The 21,116-nt window shown below is 40.9% G+C and overlaps 1 protein-coding gene across 2 annotated transcripts in view; it reads left to right on the forward strand.

Moving 5' to 3' along the window:
• PRDM1 (PR/SET domain 1) overlaps positions 1-21,116 on the forward strand; it is an 87,794-nt gene that overhangs the window by 9,457 nt on the left and 57,221 nt on the right. The window contains exon 1 of one of the 2 annotated variants that reach the window (XM_033143521.1): positions 18,944-19,145. The exons of the other annotated variant lie outside the window; for it this stretch is intronic. The gene's annotated coding sequence lies outside the window, so the exon portion shown is untranslated. Of the gene's footprint in view, positions 1-18,943; positions 19,146-21,116 lie in introns of those variants that run through there. 2 annotated transcript variants of the gene reach the window in all.

Here is a 21,116-nt window from a genome sequence, read left to right on the forward strand (position 1 = left end):
ACCCCCTTGACAGCAGTGAGAAACTGATTTGGGAACTTGCAATGAATCTCAATCTGTTTTTCTAGGGGAAACGTGTTATCTAAAATCTGTCTTAACTAAAATACAACAACCGCTCCCTGTGTGTCTCCTGGCCTGCCTGTCAAAATTAGCTTTATAAATCATCTTTTTATATAGGCTGTGTTTTATAAAATGACTTAAAGCTGGTGGATAGGATTTCCCAATTATTATCCGATGCTAAATCCAGGTACTAGCTTTCTGTCCCCTTTTTGTCATTCAAAGCTGAAGGAGACAATAGGTGCTGTTTGGAATTAGAAGCTGCCTTTCTAACCTAAGTGTTTTTTGCAAATGTCTTAAGGCAATGTGGATTTATGCAGATTCCTTTTTTAAATAAAAAACAAAATATGAAATCACAAAAAATAGTAGGAGGCTGCTGTTCGATTAAAATTTTTTAAATTACCCTTAAAAAATTACATCTCACCTACGATAGTAAAAAAATGGGGATGACTGTTTCTCCAATGATATTTCTACTTTTAAATTTTCTGTTTAGGCTGTTTATCTCTATTGTATTTATAATAAGAGTATAAAGTACTATCCTATTCGTAAGCCTACAAAAGAAAAAGGGGGGAAAGCCTGACCTTTGTGGTAGGGAAAAGTCATACATTCTTTTCTTTCCATGTTTTTATTTAAAATATCCATTGCCTAAAACAGAAGACTTATTGCATGACTCTTGGAAAATATGCTGTGTGCTTCTTCTTTTTTAACAGTTTGCTTTTTATGGTGGTCCAAGGAAATGGAAATTTACTGAACAATTTTTTTCCAGGGGAGGTAGTTTCCAAAAATATTTTCAGTTAAAGGAAAGGGAGATCCTAGTTATACTGTATAACTATTTTTGGTAGTTTGCATATATTGTACAACATCCTACACCAAAAGAAATGTTGAATCAGATTACTGCACATTCAGAGTAAGAAGCATATGTATTCTTTGTGGGGAGCCTGTGGTGCTCCAGATGTTCCTAGGACTGTCATCACCTCTGACTGATTGCCGTGCTGACTGGGGCTGATAGGAAGTTCAACAACTTCTTGAGAGCGACAGGGTACCTTAAGGCAGATATGGGATTATAGAACCCTGCTCCCCACCCCTTCCTGTAATGGGTTTTAAACAGGCATGCATGCAAGCTTTGCACCAGGGCATTACAAGAAAAAGGAGGCATGTGTGCACCTCCCATATCTTCCTCCAGTCTACCCTTTCTCCTTGGTCAACAAACAAGTATATTGTGGGTAGAGGAATGGATGCAGAAAGAGGATTCCCAGTCCCACTATCCGCCCTTCTGTATGCTGTGGTGCTCACTCACATGAACATATTGAAGCAAGCGGAAGGAGCAGGTGGAAATAATTTGTGTTATGTATGAGAATCTTTCTGTTTATCAGCCCTGTCCTAGCACTGATAATATATGTGTAGCGGTAAAAGGTAAAGGACACCTGGATGGTTAGGTTCAGTCCAAGGTGATTATGGGGTGCAGCGCTCATCTCACTGAGAGAACCGGCATTTGTCCACAGACAGCTTTCTGGGCCATGTGGCCTGCATGACTAAACTGCTTCTGGTGCAACAGAGCACCGTGACAGAAGCCAGAGTGCATGGAAAGCCCTTTACCTTCCCGCTGCAGCGGTACCTATTTATCTACTTGAACTGGCATGCTTTTGAACTGCTAGGTTGGCAGAAGCTAGAATAGAGCAATGGGAGCTCACCCCGTCGCGTGGATTTGAAACGCCAACCTTCTGATTGACAAACCCAAGAGGCTCAGTGGTTTTGACCACAGCGCCACCCGTGTCCCGGTATACTGTACCATGTACCGGTAGCTGTACCAGTGGGACCTGCTACAAGTTGTTTTGGATATAGTCCACACTTGGCTATGCACTTTGTCTATGCATTTCACATGTGAATACTGAGTTTGCTGCTAATGTATAGGACATCAGGCTATGTACAGCTTTTCTATGAATTGGAGGTGGTATTGTAGAGCATCCTTGTCCCTTTTTCTTTTTTGGTCCTGCCACAGAATCTTGTCATACAAGTTTTAGCACATTTTTATATTGCTTTAAGTGAACCCCAGAAAAATCAAAACAAGGCTAGGGAAATGGGCCTGTTATTGCTGCATTGAGGTGTGAGGACATTTTTGGTATAGAATCATAGAATAGTAATTTGTTGTGTTCAGGTAGACCTTTCAAAAGAAAACCTGTATGAAGTGAAACATGTTACTCTGTTTGAATTCCATGGGACTTAGATGAGGGGAGTTCCAGTTAAGATGCATGGAAGAATCTTCCCCCTCTGCAGAAAGAGTGCGTGTTTCACGCAAGTTTCAATATGTTTGCATATTGTAGTTCATTTGTAGTTCATTGGTCCACTGGTAGCAGTAAAACAGAAATGAGTTCACGTAATCCTTGCAACAATCCTGTAAGTCAGTATGAGATAGTGGCTTTCCTTTGATTGGAACTAGGATTTTCCTGATTGATAGATCAGTTGCTGAAACAATACTCTACATTCTGTATCATTAGTCAGGCAGTATGTTTTTATATAATAAGGTATACAATGACTTATATCCTACGAAGTCACGCTAGCAAGTCTATTTATTTCAATAGGTCTCTGTTTATGGCTTTGAGGAATTCAACCATATGATTATTTGCTGCCATACAAAGAGAGAAGGGAATGTTTTTGCTGCAGTTATAACTATTTTAGGAATGCACACCTGTGAATCTATAATACAGAAGTAGTTTTTCGTGTATTTTTATTCTCAGTAATTATAGTCAAAGCCTGGAAAGTGTTGCTGATGTGGAGGGGGTGGAGAAGGAGAAAGGGGCTACGTAGCTTATCCACTCTGACCTTTCAACTTTTCTCATTGTTAGCAAGCTTTCACTAAAAGATGGTCATAACCAGAAACCAGTTGTGCAAGGATTCCCCCCCCCACTCCTCTTCAAAGTTCTATTATCTAGTGTGGGTTTAATCAATTCAGGATGGAGTAGACTGACGCACGAAAAGAAAAAAAGAAAGGAGAAACTGGAAATGAGTATTTCATAATCAAATTCTTTAACTGGCTAATCTTTCAATCAAAACTAATGACATTGAAAAGGTTGATGAGTTTATCTAACTTATATTGTTAAGAGAATTCTTTTTTTATAAAAGTAGACCTAAAAAAAAAAAAAAACCACCAGCAAGACCACCCCGCAAAAACCCAAACAGAAACAGATGATTGCTTTCCAGTTTTCTTACAGCTTGCAATAAAGCATATTGTGAATGAGTAAGGCTTTTAGCACTCCATGCAAAGCCTTAATTAATCACAATGCTCAGCTTATGTATATGGCTCTGTTTACGGTAATTTGTGGGGTGGGGAGAGAGAATCCAATGGCACACAAGCAAAACTGAACTCGGAACTTTCAAAAACATCATGTAGTATTTTAAAAATAATAATCATAGAGGGTATTTGTCCTTTTTAAACAGCGTCTACTTTTTCATAGCAATATAATAAGTTCACCCACCCACCCAACTCACACATTTTGCAATGGCTTTAAGGCCACTTTGAATCAAGATTCTTTTATGGGATGTAAATGGGTGTGGCCCCACAGAAGTCACTGGGAGTGAATTGTCACCTGATGTCAGCATTAGTTTTGTCCTCATTCAAATGCTTCATTTTTCATAAATAGACATTGTTCTTGGATCAACACTGAATGCATGGGGCTACATTAAGCACTTTTTTGCATTTGCTTTTTTGGGTGGTGGGATCAATTCCAGTCCAGGCTGGGGAAAATAACTATAATTGAAGACTAAGAGACAATTATTCTCCAGTGACTCAAGGTATCAACTAATAGTTCTAATTAGACAATATTTGGGTAATGACAAACTATTTGCAGTACTCGACTATCAACAATCTCTTTCCCACTTGTCATGTACAAGAGAATTCAGCAACACTCTAATAATAATAATAATAATAATAGGACATGGTCCTTTAACAACTTTCTCTTTCCCCATGGATAGTTTATGTTGCACACAGTAAATAAAAATTCTTGTTAGTGAGAAAAAGGCAACTGTTGCTTTTCTTTTACTGAGAAATTATTCAGACTGACAGAATCAAGATTAGCAATCTGGTCTCACTTTTGTTCACCTACTTTCCATTGAGTGATGTCTTGATTTTCTCTTGTCATTACTTGTTTCAGTCAGGACCAGTCCTACCTTTAGGCACACTGGTACCTAATGGTAGGAGCAGCAGCACAATGTTGGAGGACAGAACTGTGTGTGCCACTTGGCCTACCTTGTGAATTCTGCACTATTCTTCTTGCCACAAGTGTGGTAGAATATGCTGTCCTGTCAGCAGTATTTTATAAGATATTCAGCTGCCAGCCTAGTTAGCTTCTGCACATAGAACTGGAGAATGCTGCCACCTTGTCTTTTACTTCAGGCAGCAAAATGTATTCGGCCAGCTCTGGTCTCCATTGGGCAATTTTTCACATATGCTGTGTACTACAAGTGTAGTTGGTGGCCACGGGGCTGTTTTTTTTTTTTTTAGTATGAACATTTAGAAGCAGACAATTAACAGCAAAATTATGTGTGAAACATTATTGAGCCTAGTTCAGTAGTCAATTGTGCTTTTATGCTCTTTCATTTTTTTGTCTTTAAAGCTGGTTTTATTTTAAACTGACAAAGTGACCTAGCCTGATACTTATTAAACCAACAACTCTAGTAAGCACTAAATTCACAACATATAATATTTGGGCAGATCACCTTGCCTGTTTTCATTTTTATTGGATCTCTTTATTCCACATGGTCCCTTACCTTTACCTTTATTGAGAAAAGCTTTAAAAAGCTTCGAGAGCTTCACCTGCAAGTCTCAAGAGGCCCTGATGTTTGTTTGTCTTATCTCCTTGTATTTATACTTCCATTTCCCCGGTGCATCATCTGTGCCTAATTCTGTGCACTTTGCTCCCTGGAGAGTCAACAGTTTTGCAGCATCAAACTCTACAGAACATGGAGTGTCTCACTCTGATTCCTCACACTTATTAGTATTGCCTGAAAATTAGCTTTTCCATTCACCGCTAGACACATGTACTTTGTTTTGTATATGGTCATGGGTGGAGGAAGAAATGCAAGAGTTTTAGGAAAGGGAGCACACTGGATCAGGCCCACCTAATCCAGCATCCATTTCTCAGAGGGACAATCAGATTCTGTGGAAAGCTCACAAGCAGGATATGACGGGAACAGTACTCTGCCCAACTTCAATTTCCAGCAAATGGCATTCAGAACATAAAGCATCAAGACTAGTAGCCATCAATAGCCTTATCCTCTGTAAATTTTAAAGCTATCCAAGTTGGTAGCCATCACATTCTCATTGGGAATGTATTCCATAATTCAACTATGCACTCATAAATGCAGGTTGAGCATAGGAATTTGTTTTCAGTACTAGAGCTGATCTGAGCTCGTAATCTTTTCTCACAGAAATCCAATCTGTTAGCCTACTTTAAAATTTCAGCAGCCTGGTTTAGTTGGGAAAAGTCATTTTGTCGATGCTATCATTAAACAAATAATGCAGAGATCTACCAGTTGATACAGATCTCTCTTCTCCCCACCCTTGTTCTAGGATACTTGAGGTAAAGCATGTGGAATTCACTCCTCCATATTGTCTACCACCTACATTCAGTTGTTTGCACAAAGCTGAAGTCCTGTCAGCTTTTCCTCAGCCCTCTACTTGTAAATTTCCTTCCCCCCCCTCACTTTAAATCTTATGTGTGATTTTTCTCTCACAATGTAAATGCAGTAATCTTTTGGGAAAAGTAAGAAGCAGTCTGTAATTTGCTATGTCTCAAAAAGGCTCTTTAACAATGAGTTATTAAAGACCGAGTGCTATCGTCTCTTTTTATCTTTGCAAATGAGATTATATATTTGATTGGAACAACTGGTCTTTAAAGTACTGGCTAACTGTGTCTACTCATCCAAGCCTCTTTTGGTACAAAAAAATATGTTGTTTTAAATTCTATTAATTTACAGTGATTCCCTCCAGTGGTTTTAAATGTCTAAGAATCATAGGTTTGTGTACTCTCTTGATCTAGTGCATGGAAAACATCTGAAGGCCTGAATTGGGAAAATGAAACGTTTTTACTTCCTCTCCATGAATAAGGGTATGTCAGCCTTTGCCAACTGATGCACTCCAGATGTTTTAGACTACAACTCTCATCATCCTCACCACTATGGATGTCCTGGTTGGAGATGAAGGGAGTTGTGGTCCAAAACAACTTGAGGGCACCAAGCTGGTGAAGGCTAGAGAATGCATTCTTTGGAATGTCATGTAATCTTACAGTTGATCATGTAAAAACCAAACCCAGAATTTCTCAAGTTAAATGGATGGGAAAGCCCCAAAAGGAAAAGGAATATCTAGTATTAGAAACAATTTAATTAAAATCTTTCCATTTAATGCTTACATTTAATCCTTTTTTCTGAAATGTTTATTGTTTCCAAATAAGTCATTCATAATAAGTTTAAAGCTTCATAGTGAGGGTGACATTGTGTGCAGGATATTGACATTCATGTCTCTGTATCTCTTGTTTAAATAATTGAAGAAGACTTTTGGCCACTTTTCAGCACACCACCTTATCAAAACTCCATTTCCATGATTGATGAATCTCAACTCTTGTTGGGAGAATGAAGTGTTCAATTACCTTGTGTTCATGTGCTAATGAAGCAGAAAGTGGCTTAAGGGGGTTTCTTTTCACTACAGACGCCTGTTTGGTTATGCACATGCTGCTTTCTTACAGTTTTTTCTTCTATGTCTCTGTCTACACTCAAGCGGAGCCCTTAATGGGTAACAGTGGCAAATCTGTCTACTTGACAACAAGCCTATCAGCCTTCTTCAGCTCAGCAGGAACCACAGTGGCCTGTAATTAGTGGAGCCATCAAGCAAAGTGTTTGGTTTAAAGTGATTTCTTTCTCTCTCTTTTTTTTAGCAGCAACTTCATATAAGAAAACCAACCATGTTCTTTGTCAGGAAATAATAGTGGCCCTGAAGCATAGACATCCTTCAATATGCTTTAATGGCATTCGTGCCATTTATCTTCCTCTGATAAATGTTCAGAGTATATGCAAATACTTGGTATCATTTTTATTTTAATTATTATTACATTTACATCCCACCTTTCCTCCAAGGAGCTCATGGTGACATACATGGTTCTCCCCCACCCAATTTTATCTTCAACACAACCCTGAGAGATAGGTTATGTTGAGAGGCAGTACCCCAACCCGAGATCACCCAGTGAGCTACATAGCTCTCGGATTTCAGCATATTTTCTATACATTACTGGAATATAAAATATGGAACACAGAACATAACATATTTGGTATACTTGGGTATACGATTTATTGGTAGAAATGTTGTTCTCGGTGGAAAATAAATCAGATACACAGAAATTTGGATATGTATGTTCCAACTGTTTGTTTGGTTGATTTGTGCTACAGTTCTTAAGTATACATGCTAAAGAGTAAGTTTCATCGAACACAACTGAGAGTTAACTTCTCAGCTGAAGCAGCACCTACCTATCAATCACCTGATGTCATAATGACATCAGGTGAGATACCTGTCACAAAGCCTATTGCTGTAACTGCCTGTCAGCTGATGTATGATTACAGCAACCGCCTTTGAAGATGAGCTTCCAGCATCAATCAGCTGATTGGTTCAGAAACTTTAACTGGTGCAGAATTCAGTGGCCAGGGTGCTGGCCAGGTTGCTTACTAGGGCAAAAGGTTTGAGCATATAACGTCAATCCTGGCCTGTCTGCACTGGCTGACGATTAGTTTCTTGTCCCAATTCAAAGTGCTGGTTTTGACCTAGAAAGGCTTAAATGCCTCAGGACCACGGCACCTCAAGGTCTGCCTCTCTACATACGAAATAACCCAGTGATTATAATCTGAGGCCCTTCTTCATGTGCTGGACATAAGGTTCAGAGGATGGCAGCCCAAGAGCAGGCCTTTTCTGCAGTGCCTCCCTCTTTGTGGAATGCTCTCCCCAGGGAGGCTCACCTGGCGCCTTTGTTACATATATTTAGGCACCAGGTGAAAACATTCCTCTTCTCTCAGGCCTTTGGCTAATTAAACAACCTATGGCCTTTTATGCTTGGGGAGGATTTTTTTTTTTTTTTTTTGGTTTGTTACTATGGTATGCATTTTTGTGTTTTTATATTGTAAATGACTCTGTGATCCTCGGATGAAGGGCAGTATAGAAATTTAATAACAAACAAACAAATATTTCAATGGGGTTTGCCCCATTAGCACAAAACAGTTTGCACCGAAGCACCTTGCTAAAATGGTGGGGAGCTCTGTTTTAGCAAGTATTTCAGTGCAAACTGCTTTGCACAAATGGAGCAAGCCCTGTGAAAGTGCAATCTGCCAGTTGACAGTGGGCATTTGTCTTGAAAGAGGCATGCTCTTATTAGTCCAAAGCTGTTTACATTGATTATACTTGCTAAAATGGAACTATTTTTTTAATTTGCAGGGAATAAAGCTCTGTTTCTGCAAGCAGTGTCAATGCAGACTGCTTCAAAACAGAAAGGGGGGGGAACCTCCCTAGTGCAGCTGATTCCCCCTGTCAGCTGACGGGGAATCTCCACTTGCAAAAGAACAGTAAGGAACTCAGTCTAAGCTCCTGATTGTTCAGTTGAAGCTGTATCCATATCTGCCCCACACTGACATCAGATATGATGTCAGGTGTGCGGTAGTTGGGTGTGGTTTGGGGGAAATGTCCTCATGGACTAAATTAGGACATCTGCCAGCCCTAACTAGGACCACTGGCGGAAGGGTTCCCACCTTCGCTGTAGAGCAGGATCTTATTGGATTGTTCATAAGCCTTTTGTGCTGGTCTTACCTGGTGAACTGGTGATTGCTGCCCTGTGGAAAGCAGTTCAGCTATTCAGGATCTTAGTGTAGCTGTAAGTAGAGAGTATTGTGTCAACACAAAAATCAATATCAGCAGCAAATATCACAGTCTTAACTCCAGCCTTGTTTAATACAAAAAAGTTACACACACCCACACACCCGGCACTTCACCAACTTTGTTAACATTTTAAAAATTATTCTGTCAATGCTACTGCAGATAAGGTTCATAATTATTCTACGCATATGACAAGGAGTGGGGCTGTGGCTGAGCCAATGTGGGTTATACAAGCCCTGCAAAGTAAACCTGTATTGTTATACTCATTTTGCTAGTGGTAGTGGAGAGTTGGTGTAGTTTATGACAACCTCTAAATGAAGTCCTCTGTTGTTAGTCTAGTGCTTGTTTGTTTTAGGATTTCATTGAGAGTATCAGTGGTGAGTGGAACAACATTGTCTGGATGCCACATCTACCCACTGAGAAGCAACAAAGTGATAGACTTGGAATACAAGTTTTTTTTTTTTTTTTTTAAGAGGCCAGGCCTTGCTGCCACTCAATCATCAGCTCTAGCAACCACCAGAACTGTTCTCTAAGCCCCACTTGCAAAGGAAAAACAGAGAGCTCACTCTAGTTAAGTTTGCTTATTTATTTGTAGTGTTTACTTCCCACTCCCTAGAAAAAATATTGCAGACACCCATGTTTACAGTGCCTGCTCATTACTAAGTTCCATTGAGTTCAATGCAATTTACTCTCAAGTAAGGGTGTATACTGATTCTAGCCTTAATCAATCTTCCTCCATTAGTTTTAGCAGCTATTGTGGGGAAAGGCCATGACTTCATTTCTTTGATATTCAGGCAGCCGATACACTTGTGATTCTTTTGCTTTCTATGGAAAGAGCTTAAACAATAGCAAACAAAATAAGAGTGCTTTTGAGAATTGGCAAACACTGCAGACAGAGGCAGTGGCGGAGGAAGCCGCCTGGCCACCCGGGGCACCAAACCCGAAGGAAACCCCCCCCCCCCCGGCAGGGTGTTGCTCCGTAGCGCAGCGGCTGCTTTCCTTCCCTTTTTTTTTAAAGGGCTTTTTTCGGCGCTAGCCCGGGCAGAGACGAGGTGCGGGCCAGCGAGGAGGGGCGTTATGCCAGCCACAAGCATGACCCCTCGCTGGCACGCCCCTCTACTCTGCGCCACGGCTCTGCAGCCCAGTGCCGAAAAAAACCCTTTTAAAAAAGGGAAGGAAAGCAGGCGCCGGCCGAGCAAGCAAGCAAGTCAGCCGCCGCCGCTGCATGCTGAGCAAAGTTTTGGGCTTGGCTTTGGAGTTGCCGATCGTGGGGGTGGGGCCCCGAGTGTCACCTAGCAGTCTGTGGTGGTGCTGCTGTTGTGTTTTTTTTTTTAAAAAAAAAAAACATTATTGCCTTGAGCGCCTAAGCAGTTATTTTTCAAAATCTTGAAGAGAGCCTAAGATCAGAGCACTTTCTAGCTTATTCTCTTTTATAAAGTAGTAATCACTAGATATCTATCAGATTTGGATAAAATATCTGATAATTGTGAACCAACTCCCAACAGTTTCTAATAACTGCCTCTCGTCGGGTTGTTTTTTAAATTTAGAGCCATTATTTAAACATGTAAAATAGTTTTCCACTTGGCATATATACTTTACCCAGTAACAGCAAGTTGGTTGCGTGTCGAGACCCCAAAGCCGCCCTCCCAGGAATGAAATAAAAACACCAGGACACAGAATATAAGGTTAATGTGATTGGGAAAAATTTGGCCACAACTTTATTGGTTACAGCATGTGAGCGGTATTGGCTTAGGCATTGAGTGGACCTGACTATATCTGACTCCTGCCCGCAGAGCAGGAAGTCCAGTAAGGGTAAACCACTGATAAGGGGAGCCCCGTCGATTCAGACCAACTCGAGTTCCCCTTGGGTTCCAATGGGGTCGTGGCATGGCCCTAGCCCCGCCCCGGGCTTCGGACAAGATCCCACACCCCCGGATTCCTTTAACGGACTACCCTTAAGCTTGGAGGGGCAGGCGATGGCCAGGCCTCCCCTCCCCCAACATTAGGTCACTCAATGCCTAACCGCCACCTTACAAAGTTGTGACGATTGCTAAGTGGTAGGCGAAAACCAAATGGCCCAGCCAATCTGCCAAGTGGAAAAATTCCTACCAGGCCCCCGACAAGGGCAGGCGACCAACCGAAGTCCAAAGCAAGGCCATAGGGTGAAACCTGCCTACAGGGAAGGGAGGGAGGGTGGGAGATCTGAGGAAGCGAGCCGAAAGGAGGTCTCTCGGCTCGCGCCTCTCCTTTTGAAAGGGAGCCCCCGGCCACGCCCCCAGCCGGCTGATTGGCCGGTTGCCTGCTGACGCGGCCGGGGACTCCTCCGAGCAGCGAGGGACAAAGTCCCCCGCCCACAGGAAGTGGGGAGAGCGGCTCTGCAGTCCACCGCAACTCCTCCCCACAAGGAGGTGGAGCGGATTTGCGTGTCGAGACCCCAAAGCCGCCCTCCCAGGAATGAAATAAAAACACCAGGACACAGAATATAAGGTTAATGTGATTGGGAAAAATTTGGCCACAACTTTATTGGTTACAGCATGTGAGCGGTATTGGCTTAGGCATTGAGTGGACCTGACTATATCTGACTCCTGCCCGCAGAGCAGGAAGTCCAGTAAGGGTAAACCACTGATAAGGGGAGCCCCGTCGATTCAGACCAACTCGAGTTCCCCTTGGGTTCCAATGGGGTCGTGGCATGGCCCTAGCCCCGCCCCGGGCTTCGGACAAGATCCCACACCCCCGGATTCCTTTAACGGACTACCCTTAAGCTTGGAGGGGCAGGCGACTCCTCCGAGCAGCGAGGGACAAAGTCCCCCGCCCACAGGAAGTGGGGAGAGCGGCTCTGCAGTCCACCGCAACTCCTCCCCACAAGGAGGTGGAGCGGATTTGTTGCCACATCCGACAGTGTTAAATTTCCCTTAGGATTCAACCTGTTTCTTTCGCTGCCCTCAGCTCCCTCAATCAGAATTGACATGAAGACAAGCAGTGATGGTTGGTACTGTGTTTTGTCTCTTATCTCCTTTAAAGGACATGTGAGAAGTACTTCAGCTCCCTCAGCTTTTGAAGCAGATCCAACCTTGTTTGTTTTCAAATGAAGAGTTCATTTTGCCTCTTTCTGCTTCTCCATACCCCCAACCCCACCCCCCCACTCGATGAATGGAAGAAGTGCTTGTTACTTAGCTACTTCCAAAGCAAAACATTTAAAGTGAAAGATAAGATTTATTGTAACCCAAGCTAATAACAACCATGCATGCCCTCAGTTTGTGTGTGTTTGTGTGCGTGTGTTCATGAGTTAATTCTGGAATTGACTGTAACTACTGTGACTTCAGTGACCTCACCTTCTGCCATCCCCTTCCCCCTCCTCCCAGCAAAATGAATCATTTTAAGAAGCAGCCTATATTTAGCACAAAGAGTACAAGGAAGTTCATAGCAGGCCTTCTTCGCGATTTGGACCCTGTGCAAATGCCCTCTCTGGCCACAGTGATGAATGGTACAGCATCTCTGCTCAAGCCGCTTTTTGAACTCCAAAGGTCACTTGCAGGCACACATCCTCTCTTCAGAATGAGACCCTGAAGGGATGTTGATTTAGTGACATCTTGCAAGGATTGACCCTTCCGATCAACACTGATAATACTGTAGCAAGGGTGACATTTGGAGAGGGTCACTGGATTTAAATGAGAGAAAACAATGGTTGAACTTCATAAACTCTCCTTAGGCTAAGGATGCTGATAGCGCCTGGCAGGTGTTAAAAGGCGATTCTGAGTTACATATATCATGTCTACAGCAACTCCATATCTCTTACTGTCTCACAGAAGTTAAAGGTTCTGTAGTGGGTTAGTAATGAACCTGTTGAATGCTGGTACCAAATAAAATAAAATAAATAAACCCTGGTTTACAAATATTCTCATTATGGCTAGGACCAGATTTCAGGAGCCCACAGCACAGTGGCCCATGACATCCAAAGAGCAGCATATGTTCGGGGTAGCAGGTCTGGCATTAGCTCCTGGATCAGCATGAGGATACTGGAGCACACCAGGGTTGATGCTGGTCACCGCACTATCTCTTCTCTACTGTACTTTTTAATTTTCTTTATTTTTAAAGTGCCATTAAAAAAAAAATGGAGTACAGGGGACTGCAGGGGAGAAGGAAAAGTGAAATATCCACTACATTAGCTTGCATTATGTTCATGCAATGCTGGATACAATCTCTATGTACAGCTGAAATATCTGCCCAACCTGCCCTTCCCATTTGCTACAATTTCATTTCCTTCTCCTTCCTCTTTTGTTTCCTTTGTATCTGGTTTTTAGATTGAAAGGTCCCTATCCAAAATACATTTCTAAGTGCTGCTGCTGCCACTAATAATGATGGTGATGTTTCTGTGCCAACAGGCCTTTGTAGATGTTTAATTAGCCAGTAACTTCAGTAATTATCTGCATTGTTCTTAATAGTTTTTTATTGTTGTACACCACCCTAGAATATATAACTGCAGTCTTTTTTATTATTATTTAATGCTTATAAAGCCCTGACTTTTTGCATGCTGTGCATATATTAAAAGACAAGACAGTCTCTGCATGTGGGCTCACAATCTAATGGACATACTGTAAAAAGAATGAGGAGGAAAGACTTGACGGGTAGGACCAGGTAGGCATTCCCCCTTGACCTGATGTCCTTCCCGGGAGACGGGGAATTCAGTCCCCCAGCACCTCTAAGCTTCCAGGTGGGTGCCATTCTGCAGTCCTAGGCAATATTTTTTATTTCATAAAATTTATACACCGCTTGACTGTAAAAACAACGACCCTCAAAGTGGTTTACGAAAAGATAAAACATTATGCCTTTATACAATCAAAAGCGAGGTGGATTCTTATTTTCCTACAAAAGGGTTATATCTCCAATATTAAAATGAAACCAGTCAGTTCATCTGGCAGCAGCTGTCTAAAATATGAGGCAGATATCTTGCCACCTAAGGTCTTTTAAACTCAGGATGTCAGAGACTGAAAATTGGTCCTTTTGCAAACAAACAAACCAATCTACTATGGTGGCCTTCATTCCAGTGTAATGGTAGACCCATCTCCATTTGGAATCAGTTTAACTTATTTCACAGTAAATATGATTAGAGCTGGGATACATTATTCATAATTGCTTTTTTATAGTGTTACACAGAACTCTGTGAAGAGCCTATGGGGCCTTGGGCCTGTGAATAATGCAATTGGCAAAGAAAACTGCAATACGCAAAAGGGAAAGCAAAGACTACCATGGGTTGCTTTGGGAATGGCGATTAGTTTATAGATTTCCTATTGTTACACATGTGGTTACCTTCACATGGATTAAAACAAAATAAAAAAATTCCTTCCAGTAGCACCTTAGAGACCAACTAAGTTTGTTCTTGGTATGAGCTTTCGTGTGCATGCACACTTCCTCAGATACACTGGGATAAATGTATCTGCTAGGGATAAATAATAAAAACAGCATCTCAGGAGACACTTCAAAGCTGCACTCAGACCAGTAGCACACAGTACTTTAGTTTGTTGTCCCATCAAGTTCTTTCCTTTTGAAAAAGATGACAATTTGTTGTTCTTAAGCATTTGTATCTAAAACAGATATACGTGCCCTTGTGATTCACCTGTACCAAATGCAAAACAAGGAAATTAAGTAAGAGCTCAGAAATGAGTGGATAAGCAAACAATTCCCCACATCTGTGGGAAAAGATGAAAGCACGAAGCTATAATGGGACCAAACCGAAGAATCTAAACAAGATACATCTCAGAACTGCAGTAAAAGTAATTTCAAAGAACACAATGTTCGCAGCAGACGTCACGACTGAACAATAAATTATTCCTCAATATGACTCCCACAGTTTTCCAAAGTCCAAATCTTATTCCAAAGACGAGCATCCCGTGCCCACGTTCGGCAGTGGACTTCTTACAACTGTTTCAGTTCTCATTAAACTGATTTACTGGACTCGCTGGCTCTGTTCAGCTTCAGTTTATTCCTACTTTGTTTAAAATTCGGGAAGTGCTGGGGAGGAGGGCACAGGACACTAATGGCTGCACTTGTGCAAATGGAGTGACAGCTGATTTATTACAAAGGTTATAAAGGAGAAGTATTAAGTGTGTTCCATTCGGCATGGTAAAAGACATCCTGCACAATGTCCAACAAAACCCTGAGAGCACTGTTTTGTTAAAAGAGAGAGAGAAAGACGACGGTGAAGGGGGGGCAGCTCCAACAAATATGTGCTCTTCTTCTTTTGAGCAATAATTAAGATTGTAAATCACAGGGAACATGAAACAACTGTACCCGACAGAACACGGACAGTTCTGGAGTTTTGCTGTGCTTGTGTGATCAGTCTGAATACCTACACTGAAGCACTAATGGGAGGGCAAACTTCAAAGAGGTATTTTGGCATGAAGGGGAGGCCTGTGAGACCATTACATGGATAAAGCTGTAAAATAAACTCCTCCATGCAAATTGGGCAGGGAGGGGGAATGGGAGGTCGAAAGGTTTGTGAGGATCCAGAGATTTTTCCTCTTTAAAGCACGTACTAAGTTCTATAATTATTAATTCTTTATTGTAGGACAATCTTTATTACAGTAAGGAATAGACAGCTGAGAATAAAAGTTGGATTAGGCACCTTTAAAATTAAGTTGTTCACTCAAGTAGCCTGATAAACATTTTGAATTGAATTGAATTCATTGAATTATCTTGCTTATGTTGGTTCATCAGTTACTTGACTAGGGGGGAAGTATGGCCCATGTAAAAAAAAGACAAGGCCTGTTCTCTCATGAATTGCTGGCTGAGTTAAAAAGAAGTCACAATACTATACGTATATGAACCATGCTGTTGACAAACAGCAAGCACAGTGCTATGAGCAGTTAATTAAGATGCAGCTTGTTTTCCAGAATGGAATATTTACAGCATTAGATTCAATCTCCTCTTTAGGTTGCCCATTTCTTTTCGTTCCTTCGGATGCTTACGATTTGCACTGAACGTAACTTCAGACGCAGCCCATAGTACTGGGTATTGGGGTTAGTTTTGCTTCAAGTGGAACATTCTGTCATAACAAAGATGTTCTCTCCTTTGTTTCGTTGTACCGTATGTTAAGTGGAGGAAGGGGAGGGGGAGGAGAATTATAAAGGCAAATCATTCATTAAAAATCTGGAATGATTTATGGTTACTGCATGGAATTTGTGGGTTACATGCACACACAACCACCCTTCCACTAGGTCTACTTTGTAGTTCTGTCTCCTTTAAAGAGCCACACAACAACACGTTTTGACGGTATCCATTGAAGAGTGCAAGAATCTGTTAAGAAGTGCATAGGGTTAAACCACAGAGCCTAGGGCTTGCTGATCAGAAGGTCGACGGTTCGAATCCCCACGACGGGGTGAGCTCCCATTGCTCGGTCCCTGCTCCTGCCAACCTAGCAGTTTGAAAGCATGAAGAGCAAGTAGATAAATACCGTATTTTTCACACCATAGAGCACACCGAACCATAGGGCACATCTAGTTTTTAAAGGAGGAAAACAAGAAAAAAAAAACCTTTCCTAGCCATTCGCTCTATAAGACGCATAGACATTTCCCCTTCCTTTTTAGGAGGGAAAAAGCGTGTCTTATGGAGCGAAAAATACGGTAGGTACCGCTCCAGCGGGAAGGTAAACAGCATTTCTGTGCGGTGCTCTGGTTCGCCAGAAGCGGCTTAGTCATGCTGGCCACATGACCTAGAAGCTGTACGCCGGCTCCCTTGGCCGGTAACGCGAGATGAGCGCCGCAACCCCAGAGGAGTCCACAACTGGACCTAACAGTCAGGGGTCCCTTTTCCTTCACCTTTTTACATTAGCTAAATAGCAACGTTTTGGGTATGGTTGCTTTCTTAGTACAGTGGTACCTCGGGTTGCAAACACCTTGGGTTACAAACACTTAAGGTTACAGACTCCGCTAACCCGGAAGTAGTACCTCTGGTTCAGAACTTTACCTCAGGATGAGAACAGAAATCATGCGGCAGCAGCTGGAGGCCCCATTAGCTAAAATGATACCTCAGGTTAAGAACGGTTTCAGGTTAAGAACAGACCTCCGGAACAAATTAAGTTCGTAACCAGAGGTACCACTGTACAGGTTTTTAATTCAGGAGCTAGAGTATGCCATGGTTTTGAGGATCAGGAATGTGCCACAGGTTCCTTATTCTTTCTATATTATGTGCCAATTATCCCATTTCCATGTTTTCTCTAACTACACGTTACCTGTCTCATTGCTGCTACCATAATGCCCTTCTAAATTTTTAATTGAAGATGCAGTACATTTTATTTCCTTAACAATCTCAGTGGAGGAAGGGGGGATTACATACCTACTTTTCTGTTTAAACAACACCTGTATTTTGAGGGAAAGTACCAGTAGGTCATTACTTGTTTCAGGAAGCTTCCTTTCATCAAAGTTATTTTTTTCTTGCTAGTACAGTATTCTAGATTCTTATCCCAAGGAGAAATGCATTATCTATATGTCAGAAAAAGGAAGCTTTATTTGATTTTAAAAAGAGAGAGAAATACTTGTACGTGTAAGCTTACAGAGGCTTTCTTGGAAATATGAACTTTATGATTTAAAAAGGGAAAGTGCAAGTCAGTTTCCTCTGTTTCTCAATACTTTGCAAAAGGGACACCCACTGTGTGTCACATTTAGTTTTCAACTTTACCAGCAACCCAGGTTTTAGCACTTTATTTGTTCTGGCAAGTTTGTTTTGATGCTAGCAGTTTTGCAAAATAATGATTGTGAGAGTAGGGCTAGTATAGAAAGTAGATACCGTATATATGTTTCTAATCATTTGTATATATGCAGTGCTTTTTTTCTGGGGGGATGCAGGGGTACACATACCCCTAAACATTTTGTAAATCTAAGTTTGGATTCATTGAGGGGCAGTGTTTCAATATGAGTAGGAAAATGAGAGAACCCCTAAACATTTTTTTAGGGGAAAAAGCACTGTACAGGCAAATCATATAAATGTAGTGAGAGATATTTTCAGAAAAGTTTGGGGTGATGCTAAAAGTGCTACCAAAGTGCAAATATAATTTCTATTAACAAACAGAAGTTGTGTAGGGGAAAGAATGCCGTATTTAAGGTTGCTGAATAGAGAGAATCACCCTGCTGATCCTGTGAATTGGCCCTGGTCACATTTAAAGGGTTTGGTGTGTTTTTTGGCCATTTTTTATCAGCTTCGTTATGTCCGTTCTTCATACTCCTTAACCAGTACATATTGCAGTCTCCCAAGTTCTTGCATATGAAGTCAAAGGGACCCAGCTGAATCACTGAGGGTTGCTATGTTTTGTCATCTGTACAATTATTTAAAACTTTTCAACCAAGATCATTCCCTTTGTGCCCAGTGACACACGATAAATGAGCTAAGCTCATTTGGGGAAAAGCTGAAATAGAGTATCAGTTCCGCACTTGGTTGCACTGCCATTGCTTACCTGTTTGCCAGTCTTCAGATGCTAACCAAGCCCTTATTTAATCTATTTCCCTAATGGCAATTAAGAAATGTTTTCATTTCGCCGACAGAGGATTGTCAATGAAATCCCTTGGCTGTTTGCACTCTTCCTCTCTGGGTATTTAAAGGTGACCAAGCAATTTCTCTCTCTCTCTGCCTCCTTCCCCTTTCCCCTCACTTAGCCTAAGGCATCCAAAGCATTCCCTGTATGTTTAAGCAGCAGCATGGAGTGAGGAAGAAATGATTAAGCAGCTGAATGTTTAAAATCCAACTAAATGCACCGATTATTATCTGCTTAGGGCTTTCTTATCTTGCACTGTGTGGTGCTTAATGGCAGGCCCATTGTCTTCAGCTCAAATGCATTAATGAAGTAATCAGGGCAGCAGGCTGATGTCATAGGTGGTTGAAAGGTGACCTGTTGGACTGATTTCACTTACTCCACCCCTTTCTCAGATTTTTCCAACTAGTTCAGTAGGCGGTTTAGTATTTTAAGCAGTTTTAAAAAAAAGTTAGCTGGGTTGCATTTGTGTGTCTGGTAAAAGGATTGAAGAGGCTCGAAGATATCCTGCTTAAAAGATGTACTCTGCTTCTGTTCTACTTTCTCGCTAGATAAAGACTCTTATCCGCTTCCAAGTAGCTCAGTGTGAAAGCAGTCTGCCCTTATTCACACCTGTGGTAGCTGCTGGCCAATTATATCCTGCAGCCTGTGCCTTGACCTGTGTAGAAGGTGAGGTTTAGTTTCCGTATTGTCATTTTGTTGTAGATATTTAGACTGCTACCCTATGCCCAATAAACTCTTAGATCCATTGAACTCAATGGGGCTTTTGGATTGCAAAGTACACTATACAGCAATAGATGTTAGAACTTTGTGAAAAAACTTGTTCTGTTTTATTCAGTGTTTTCTTTCTATACTAATAGCTGAGATTTAAAAATAGTATTTGCATAAGGGTTAACTGTAAAACGTTCAACATTAAAAATCTGACTTGATGTAAAATAGTACGTATTTATTTAAATAGTCCATCATCATCTGGTTGTCTCTGAGGTTAACTTGGCATCATATCATGCAAATCTTTTTCAGTCTTTTAAAATCTGTTGTTTTTGAGAGAGATCACCATCTCCATGTTTATAAAGATATGCATTATTGAAAGTATTATTCACCCTAATTTACCTTTAACCCTTACTTGTGGCCTAATAGAATACTATCGTAGCTCATGTGAAACAAAATGCCTAAATCTTGCTATGTATAGTGTTTTGTAATGTCTTTCTAAATGAAATAGGCATGAGTATATTGATGCCATAAAACACAGCTTCACTTGCCTGCTTGAAAATCTTTTGAATGCATTATATGAAACAAAAATGGTTTCTATGGTTTGGAACTGAAACAAAAGTTAAAAACTGGTTCTGCCTCCAGAAGGACAAGGTAGTAGAATGTGTGTGTGCATGCCCACGTGGCTGCAAGTGGATATTAGAGTAAATTAAAAACATCCTTTTTGCCTTTGAATGAGAAAGTTTCGTTAACACACATTTTCTTTTGTCTTTGAAACATTGATCTCCGGCTCTTCTACCAAAAGGAATCCACAAGGATTCATTTTACAATCTCTATAAACATTTTAAAATCCCAAAAAGTATTCAAAACTTATTTGTAGCTTGCTTATGTGATTTATAATAGAACATATGGCAAATAAAGTATTTGGGTGTTATGTCAATTGCTGCAATTGTCTACATTCTAAAACACGATTTTATATTAGCTCTACTGATTAATTCCATTCATTTCCCGCATGCAAACTTTTGGATTACTTTTATAGTTCTGCATTTGAAAACAAATGAAAAAGCTGTATTTACTACAGTGTACATTTTAATTTTAAAATATCAAGAGTTCACATGCCTGCTTTGCTCCTCCCTGCTAGCATATGAGAGAAACAAACCATAACTTAGCATTATGGACAAATTGAGGGTTGTGATTGTTTTTAGTCCAATGTCAAGAACAAACCTTGACTCCAGATCATAGTTCGAAGCAAAACAAACCACAGCCCCTTGTTAGTTCAAAGTGCTAAGCCAGGGATCATGTTGTTGTAGTAAAGTGGAAAAGACCAATGCATTTATGATAAACTATTAACCATGGTGTGATTTAACACAATGTCTCCCGTATTAGAACTTTCCATATCTAAAAGCTGTATTAGAGTAATTTGTGATTATGTTCAAAGTGTTCAGTTTGGATACAATAAATTCAGATTCAAATTCCTTCTTAGCTCCACTTCATACTACAAGTGCACTGCTATGATTGTGGAAATCACAGCAAACTTTAGTCATCTGCATTTGTTTGGTTCACATGGCATTTTCTGCTAATGACAATAGTGCAGAGAGTAAAATTAGCCACAAGTAATTATTTGCATGCTGGAGAACAATACAGCAGCTTCATATATTAAAAAAAGAAAAGGCTGAAAACTGTGGGACATTTACAGCTTTTCAAGGGTGCAAACTACTACTGCTGGCTCTGACAATTTCCTTTTCTTTGTATGGAGTAACTCTCAGGCAAACTTAGCTTCTCTTAAGTTAACATTTATTTCCTTGCCATTCAAATGAACGGAAGATAGCACTGATCAAATCATGTGATAATTTGAAGGGGAAAGTGCTAAGCTGCCCCCACCATCACCCCTTCCTCATTTGTCCTGATGTTGATTGTGAGTTAAATAAAAGA

This window comes from Lacerta agilis, chromosome 3, assembly GCF_009819535.1.
Source record: "Lacerta agilis isolate rLacAgi1 chromosome 3, rLacAgi1.pri, whole genome shotgun sequence".
Taxonomy (NCBI): domain Eukaryota; kingdom Metazoa; phylum Chordata; class Lepidosauria; order Squamata; family Lacertidae; genus Lacerta; species Lacerta agilis.